This window comes from Ovis canadensis, chromosome 6 (genome assembly GCF_042477335.2).
Source record: "Ovis canadensis isolate MfBH-ARS-UI-01 breed Bighorn chromosome 6, ARS-UI_OviCan_v2, whole genome shotgun sequence".
Lineage (NCBI taxonomy): Eukaryota > Metazoa > Chordata > Mammalia > Artiodactyla > Bovidae > Ovis > Ovis canadensis.
In genome coordinates, this window is record NC_091250.1 from 133,542,329 (window position 1) to 133,551,617 (window position 9,289).

The window sequence follows — 9,289 nt, forward strand, 5'->3', positions numbered from 1 at the left end:
GGCCCAGAAGAGGGGACCCCGAGCGGAGGGAGGAGCGGGGGCCCGGGATCGGAGCGGGGGGTGGTTGCCCAGCCTCGTCTCCGTGTTGAAATGTCGAGCTGTATCTTTGGAAAGGGTGCTCTTGTGGTACGTGAATTACATCTTAATAAATAGCTGTTAAGAAAGGGGGGCGGGAAGGAACGAAAAACGAGACAAAACGAATTAAGAAGCGAAAGAAGAAATGAGCGCCGGCCTCCCTGCGCAGGCCCCCGCCTCTGGTCTCCCTTCTGTGGCTACAGGGTGTTTCCCTTGCGAGGAGGACCCCCTCTCTCCAGGTCCCCTCCCCGGACTCGCCTCCACGGCCCTGGCCGCCCAGCTCCTGGAGACCTGAGTCTGCCCCACCGCCCGCTCGTCTCAGCTGATGGAGGCTCCTCTGTCCTTCCAAGCGCTTGGGCCAATGACCCAGGAGGCCCCCTGGACCCCTCTTCCTTTCCCACAGCCCAGATGTCCGGACAGCCCCACCTTCAGGGGGAATTCAGAATCTGCGTACTTGGTCGCCCTGCGGCCACCGCCAGGTCCCTGCCACATACCCTCAGCCGGTCAGCGCAGTCACCTCTACCCTCCTGCCCCCTAGAGACCATTCACCTCGCAGCAGCCAGGGGGCCCCCTAGAAGCTGAAGTCAGATCGTGTGATCCCCTCGCCCCTTCAGTGGCTCCGGCCCAGGGTGAAGCCAGAACCTTTAACAGACCACGGGGCCTTCCGGGTCTGTGCGGCTCACCCAGCCACCTCCTTCCTGCTCTCCCTGCCCCTGCAGCCGGCAGGGCTTCCGGAAGCCACCCCATGCCTTCAAGGCTGTGCATCCTGCCTGGCATGTCTTGCTTCAGCCTCTCACCTCTCTTGGTGTAACAGGACCGCCCTGGCCCAGCCCCCACCTGCGCTTTTTTTCTGGCTGTGTTGGGTTCTGGCTGTGTTGGGTCCTGGTGGACACATGGGTCTTTCTCTGGTTGCGGTTCACGGCTTCTCATCATCGTGGAGCACAGGCTCCAGGTGTGCAGGCTTCAGTACTTGTGGCTCCCAGGCTCTAAACACAGCTGGGTACTGGGGACACACCGCTGTATTGCTCTGCGGCCTGTGGAACCCTCTGGCCCAGGGATCAAACCTGTGTCTCCTGCACTCGCAGGCAGATGCTCTACTACAGAGCCACCAGGGAAGCCGCCCTGCCTGCCTGTCCTGGACTTGGTCCACTTTGTCCCACAGTGCTTGTAACCTCACACAGGCCTGTAATCTCATCCGTGGTCCACGGGAGAAGGGATGGCAGCCACTTCAGTATTCTTGCCTTGAGAACCCCATGAAAAGGCAAAATGATAAGATACCAAAAGAGGAACTCCCCAGGTCATTAGGTGCCCAACACGCTCCTGGAGATCAGTGGAGTAATAACTCCAGAAAGAATGAAGGGATGGAGCCAAAGCAAAAACAATACCCAGCTGTGGATGTGACTGGTGATAAAAGCAAGATCCCATGCTGTAAAGAGCAATGTTGCATTGGAGCCTGGAATGTCAGGTCCATGAGTCACGGCAAATTGGAAGTGGTCAAACAAGGGATGGCAAGGGTGAATGTCGACATTCTAGGAATCAGCAAACTAAAATGGACTGGAATGGGTGAATTTAACTCAGATGACCATTATATCTACTACTGCAGGCAGGAATCCCTCAGAAGAAATGGAGTAGCCATCATGGTCAACAGAAGAGTCCGAAATGCAGTACTTGGATGCAATCTCAAAAACGGCAGAATGATCTCTGTTCGTCTCCAAGGCAAACCATTCAATATCACAGTTATCCAAGTCTATGCCCCAACCAGTAATGCTGAAGAAGCTGAAGTTGAACGGTTTTATGAAGACCTACAAGACCTTTTAGAACTAACACCCAAAAAAGATGTCCTTTTCATTATAGGGGACTGGAATGCAAAAGTAGGAAGTCAAGAAACACCTGGAGTAACAGGCAAATTTGGCCTTGGAATGCGGAATGAAGCAGGGCAAAGACTAATAGAGTTTTGCCAAGAAAATGCACTGGTCATAGCAAACACCCTCTTCCAACAACACAAGAGAAGACTCTACACATGGACATCACCAGATGGTCAACACCGAAATCAGATTGATTATATTCTCTGCAGCAAAAGATGGAGAAGCTCTATACAGTCAACAAACACAAGACCAGGAGCTGACTGTGGCTCAGATCATGAACACCTTATTACCAAATTCAGACTCAAATCGAAGAAGGTAGGGAAAACCGCTAGACCATTCTGGTATGACCTCAATCAAATCCCTTATGATTATACAGTGGAAGTGAGAAATAGATTTAAGGGCCTAGATCTGATAGATAGAGTGCCTGATGAACTATGGAATGAGGTTCGTGACATTGTACAGGAGACAGGGATCAAGACCATCCCCATGGGAAAGAAATGCAAAAAAGCAAAATGGTTGTCTGGAGAGGCCTTACAAATAGCTGTGAAAAGAAGAGAGGCGAAAAGCAAAGGAGACAAGGAAAGATATAAGCATCTGAATGCAGAGTTCTAAAGAATAGCAAGAAGAGATAAGAAAGCCTTCAGCAATCAATGCAAAGAAATAGAGGAAAACAACAGAATGGGAAAGACTAGAGATCTCTTCAAGAAAATCAGAGATACCAAGGGAACATTTCCTGCAAAGATGGGCTCGATAAAGGACAGAAATGGTCTGGACCTAACAGAAGCAGAAGATATTAAGAAGAGGTGGCAAGAATACACAGAAGAACTGTACAAAAAGGATCTTCACGACCCGGATAATCACGATGATGTGATCACTCCTCTAGAGCCAGACATCCTGGAATGTGAAGTCAAGTAGGCCTTAGAAAGCATCCCTATGAACAAAGCTAGTGGAGGTGATGGAATTCCAGTGGAGCTGTTTCAAATCCTGAAAGATGATGTTGTGAAAGTGCTGCACTCAATATGCCAGCAAATTTGGAAAACTCAGCAGTGGCCACAGGACTGGAAAAGGTCAGTTTTCACTCCAATTCCAAAGAAAGGCAATGCAAGATAATGTTCAAAACTTCACAATTGCACTCATCTCACATGCTAGTAAAGTAATGCTCAAAATTCTCCAAGCCAGGCTTCAGCAATACGTGAACCGTGAACTCCCTGATGTTCAAGCTGGTTTTAGAAAAGGCAGAGGAACCAGAGATCAAATTGCCAACATCCCCTGGATCATTGAAAAAGCAAGAGAGTTCCAGAAAAACATCTATTTCTGCTTTATTGACTATGCCAAGGTCTTTGACTGTGTGGATCACAATAAACTGTGGAAAATTCTGAAAGAGATGGGAATACCAGACCACCTAACCTGCCTCTTGAGAAATCTGTATGCAGGTCAGGAAGCAACAGTTAGAAGTGGACATGGAACAACAGACTGGTTCCAAATAGGAAAAGGAGTACGTCAAGGCTGTATATTGTCACCCTGCTTATTTAACTTCTGTGCAGAGTTCATCATGAGAAAGGCTGGACTGGAAGAAACACAAGCTGGAATCAAGATTGCCAGGAGAAATATCAATAACCTCAGATATGTAGATGACACCACCGTTATGGCAGAAAGTGAAGAGGAGCCAAAAAGCCTCTTGATGAAAGTGAAAGAGGAGAGTGAAAAAGTTGGCTTAAAGCTCAACATTCAGAAAACGAAGATCATGGCATCCAGTCCCATCACTCCATGGAAAGTAGATGGAGAAACAGTAGAAACAGTGTCAGACTTTATTTTTTGGGGGCTCCAAAATCACTGCAGATGGTGACTGCAGCCATGAAATTAAAAGATGCTTACTCCTTGGAAGGAAAGTTATGACCAACCTAGATAGCATATTCAAAAGCAGAGACATTACTTTGCCAACAAAGGTCTGTCTAGTCAAGGCTATGGTTTTTCCTGTGGTCATGTATGGATGTGAGAGTTGGACTGTGAAGAAGGCTGGGTGCCGAAGAATTGATGCTTTTGAACTGTGGTGTTGGAGAAGACTCTTGAGAGTCCCTTGGACTGCAAGGAGATCAGCCCTGGGATTTCTTTGGAAGGAATGATGCTAAAGCTGAAACTCCAGTACTTTGGCCACCTCATGGGAAGAGTTGACTCATTGGGAAAGACTCTGATGCTGGGAGGGATTGGGGGCAGGAGGAGAAGGGGACGACTGAGGATGAGATGGCTGGATGGCATCATGGACTGGATGGACGTGAGTCTGAGTGAACTCCGGGAGTTGGTGATGGACAGGGAGGCCTGGAGTGCTGCGATTCATGGGGTCGCAAAGAGTCGGACACAACTGAGCGACTGAACTGAACTGAACTGAAGGTTTTGGGGGCGTTTACTCTCCTGTTCTCGGGAGGTATGCTCCATGAGAACAGGGATCTTTGTCTTGTGCTGGTGACGGAATGAAACACCAACAGTGCAGAGTGGTTTGAATCTTTATATTTTAACACTTGCTTCTTACAGCTGCTTTATTTTATATCCCTTGCACAACAACCTACAGGGCAAGCTGCCAAGCACTGTGATTCAGAGACTATACAGGGCGCAGGCGCAGGGCGAGATAACCTTTACCTGGACTTATTTCCTGCAGCTAAGACTTTGTTTTGGGGAACTTCCTTATCAACTTGGAATCCGTTTTGTCCCTGGGTCTGTTCCTTTTGAGGAATCAGAGAAACATCCTTGTGTGCAAGAAATCTTCTTTTCCCACGGAAACAGAGGATTCTTAGCTGAACATCTAGTTTGCAGGAATGTTCAGCCCTGGTTGAGAGTCTCGTTAGCAAGCACTTCTCAACCTTCCTTAAACCTAGTTCCCTACACTGGGCAGAACATCTCGTTTGCAGGAATGTTCAGCCCTGGCTGAGAGTCTCGTTGGCAAGCACTTTCCCACCTTCCTTATCCCTCGTTCCCTGCAGTTTTGTTTCATGATGTCAGGCACAGAGTAGGTGCTCAATACTTGTTGAATCAACAAGAACAAGGAAGCACCTTACAAGCAGTTGGAGAGAAAAGGGACGTTACAAAGAGAAGAGAGCCGCAAATTTCTTGGCCAAAACAACACAAGCTGCAAGGCAATGAAAAAAAAGCCCTGCAGCAGTAAAAGAAAAAACGCCGTCAACCTGGAATCGTGCGTGCAGCGGAGCGCGCCCCAGACTAACGAGGGTGGGATGGAGCCGCTGCAGACAAAAGCTGAGGGGATTCGTCACCAGCAGTTTTACGGTTTAAGAAATGTTACAGAACTTCTTCAGAAGTAAATTAGAATTTAACAACTAATATTTGGAAAATTTCCACATATTTGGAAATTAGCCATCAGACATCTAAATAGTCCATGCTGCTGCTGCTGCTAAGTCACTTCAGTCGTGTCCGACTCTGTGCGACCCCACAGACGGCAGCCCACCAGGCTCCTCCATCCCTGGGATTCTCCAGGCAAGAACACTGGAGTGGGTTGCCATTGCTTTCTCCAACAGTCCATGGGTCACGTAAAAAATCACAAGGGAAACTAAAATATTTTTAACTGCATGAAAATTAAAACATTAAAATGTAGGAATGTTTATGTTAGAAATAAAAGGTTCCACAGCAGTAGTCTTCCCCTTAAGAAGCTAGAAAAAGAATAATCAAATCCAAAATAGACTTTATTTTCTTGGGCTCCAAACACAGTGTGGATGGTGACCACAGCCATGAAATTAAAAGACGCTTGTTCTTTGAGAAAGCTGTGACAAACCTAGACAGAGTATTAAAAACCAGAGGCGATCACTTTGCGAACAAAGGTCCCTCTAGTCAAAGCTATGGCTTTTCCAGCAGTCATGTATGGATGTGAGAGTTGGACCATAAAGAAGACTGAGCACCAAAGAATGGATGCTTTTGAACTGTGGTGTTGGGGAAGACTCTCGAGAGTCCCTTAGACTGCAAGGAGATCCAACCAGTCCATCCTAAAGGAGATCAGTCCTGAATATTCATTGGAAGGACTGATGCTAAATCCGAAGCTCCAATACTTTGCCCACCTGATGCAAAGAGCTGACTCACTGGAAAAGACCCTGATGCTGGGAAAGATTGAAGGTGGGAGGAGAAGGGGACGACAGAGGATGAGATGGTTGGATGGCATCACTTACTCAATGGACATGAGTTTGATCAAACTCCAAGAGACTGTGAAGGGCAGGCTGCGTGCTGCAGTCCACGGGGCTGCAAAGAGTCGGACACGACTGCGCGACTGAACAACAAACAAACTAAGCAGGAGGAAGGAGACAATTAAGAGCGGAAATCAATTGAAAACAGTCAAACAATGGGAGGCAAAAATCCGAAATGTGCGTTGTGAGGTCTATAAAATTGAAATTCTGATTGATAGAAAGCCGACTGCGGCTGAACGGATCAAGGAGCAGTTAAGGAGAGACGAGTGACCCGGAAGGAAGAGGGAGGGCAGCACCTCGAGACGTGTCCTGCCGGCGTCACAGATAGTGGAGCACAGTGCAGGTGCCAGGCTCAGGGAAGCCCCAAGCAGACCAAATCCAGCAGCTCAGAAAAAACGACACCCCACGTGGGATTCATCCAGGAAGGCAAGTTTTGTTTAACCATTCAAAGAATGTAATTCTCCGTATCAACAAAATAAAGAAGAAAAATCACATGGTAATTTCCTTAGACAAAAAAAAAAAGAACATTTGACAAAATTCATCAATTCACGATGATACTCAGGAGACTCCCTCAACCTGATAAGGAACACCCAGGGAAACCCGCAGAAACAGCAAACTTCTTAACAGTGAAAGGTGACACTTTCTGCCCAAGAATGGAGACAAGGCCACGATGTGCCCCCTCCTGCTGTAACCATGAGCTGGAGGCTCTGGCTGGTACAAGAAGGAAAGGAAAAGAGACACAAGACATGGACATTGGGAAGAAAGAAGTAAACTGTCTCTATTTACAGATGATACAATTGTGTACATAGAATAGGTCTTAAAATTCACCAGGGAGTAAGACTAGTGAGGGACTTTAGCAAGGTCACAGGCTACATGGTCTACATACAAAATCACTGTGTCTGTTACCACGTTGGAACTCCTGGAAAGGGAAATTTAAAGATTAAGCAAACAATAGCATTACAAATCTTGAGGTAATTAGGGTAAATAAAATATGTCCAAGGAATGTACGCTAAAAACTGAAAAATGTGAGTGAGGAAGATCGAGGAAATCTGAGTGAGTGGTGAGACACGTGTCGTGGACGGCAAGACTCAGAACTGTTGACTTTGAGTTCTGTTATGGACTAAATCAGGCCCCCCTCCCTCAAACAGTAATCTCCCTCCCTCTCTGTTTGGAGGCAGTTGAGTGAGGTCACCAGGGTGCGAGGGTGGGACCCCGATGCTGTAGGACCGGCGTCCTCCTGAGTGGACAGGGGGAGCAGGTGCTGGACAGGGCCTCCCCAGGATCCAGCTGCCGGCACCTTGTTCCCGGACCTGTGGCCTCCGGGGTCACAGGAATATCCCCACATCTCAAGTAGACAGAGGCCGTCCTCAAGTTGGTCTAGAGATTCTACGCAATTCCAGTTTAAACCCCACAGACTGGTTTTTTCCCGGAAGACCCTTATGAGCTGATTCTAAAACGAAATCTAAAAAACCTAGAAAATGAGTCAACAAAAGGGGCCCACACCCCCTGGTTTCAAGGTTTCTGGGGCACCTGGACACAACAACTCTACTTCCAGGCGTCTACCCAGGAGGAATGAAGACATGTCCGGAGTCATGGGTATCAGCCGTCCTGGGTACCAACTGTCCTGGGAACCGCCTGCATGTCTGTGGCGGGCAGACAGCCAGGCTGGGTGTGTGTGGAAAAGCAGGGCTGCAGGAACCATGAGTGTTTCTGGGTGGGACTTAGACCCAGAGCTCAGTCTGTGATTCGTTTTGAGTGGCGGTGAAACTCAACCTCAGTCGTGAAGACAGGCGCGGCAGCTGCGCGGGGCAAGTAGAGTCTGGGGGGGCCGGGGTGCTGGCCACCTGGGCCTGCTAGCTGAGGTGTCGACTCAGGACCCACGCTCCCACACATGCCACGCTCACAGCTGAACAAGCCCATGGCCAGCAGCGCACCCGGCACGCACGGGCGGTGGGCGCCGAGCCTGACGAGGGTGTGGGGCCCATGCTGGCCAGCTGCCTGCCTAGCAAACGCTGACACACAACCAGCAACCCCGCATCCTCCCGCAGAGCACAAGTGCACACTCAGCAAACGTCGTGCCCGAGAATGCTCATGGCCGGTTTACCTGGAAGCGACCGATGTCGACCGGTGTGCAGACAGGAAGTCACTCTCACGCACCAGTGGGCACCACGGGCAGCGAAAAGGGTGAGCTGCCCTGCCTGTGGGTGGGCCACCAGGGCTCCGACAGTGGGGCTCTGTGTGCACCATGCCTGAGTGGCCTGGCAGAGCCACTCTTACCAAGAAACAGGGTTGCCCAGGACACTGGCCTGGGAAGGTCTTGGGGACAGCCCAGAGGGCTGGACTGGCTTGCAGGCCACGTGCACAGACGCGTGGCCGAAATCCATCTCCTCCACGTGCTCTTAAGATCTACTTCCATAGAGAGCAAAGAGCAAGAAAGCAGGCAGAGATGGGGGCGAGGCCAGCAGAGACCCCCACTGTCCCCCTCCCTGGGTATGGATGGCAGGCAAAGAACCCATCAGCCCACTACAGCTCTCCCCAAGTGCCTGCACAGCAGCGAGCCCACGCGTGTGCCAGACCTGACGGGTGGTGTGTGGGCGCAGGGCCCGGGGAGACCCCACTTAAATAGTGCTCTATCCTTGGCTGGTCCCAACTAAGCAGAGCACAGTCACATCCTGGAGGCCACGCTCCCCTTGGGACGTGGGCCCAGGGCACAGAGGTCAGTGTGGACAGCTGGCAAGGAAGCAGAGAGCCAGACCGAGGCTTGAAGCTAGAGTAGCCAGCACCAGCAAGGAGCCCAGGCGGGCTGAGGGCCAGGGCAGTGCCGTGGCGAGTCCAGAAAGGAGGCGGCCAGAGAACATGGCGGAGAACAGGCTGAGGAGGCAGTCAGCAGAGGCCACGGAGCCCACCCTGGTCCTCACAGGAGGCGTCTGCAGGACGGCAGGGATGGAGTGAGTGGACCAGAGCTCGCCCGGGCTGGGCACTGGGGACTTGGTGGGCCAGGCGGCCCAGGCAGCGCGCCCTGCCTTCACCAGGCCAGGGTGGCCTCAGCTGCTTCCAAGCCCTCTTTGGCCACCGTGACAGAAACTGTGCCGACTAAGAAAAGGAATTTGTCCAAGGGAGCTGGGCACTCCTGGACTGCGGGGGCCAGAGTGGTGGGCAGAGGGGCCC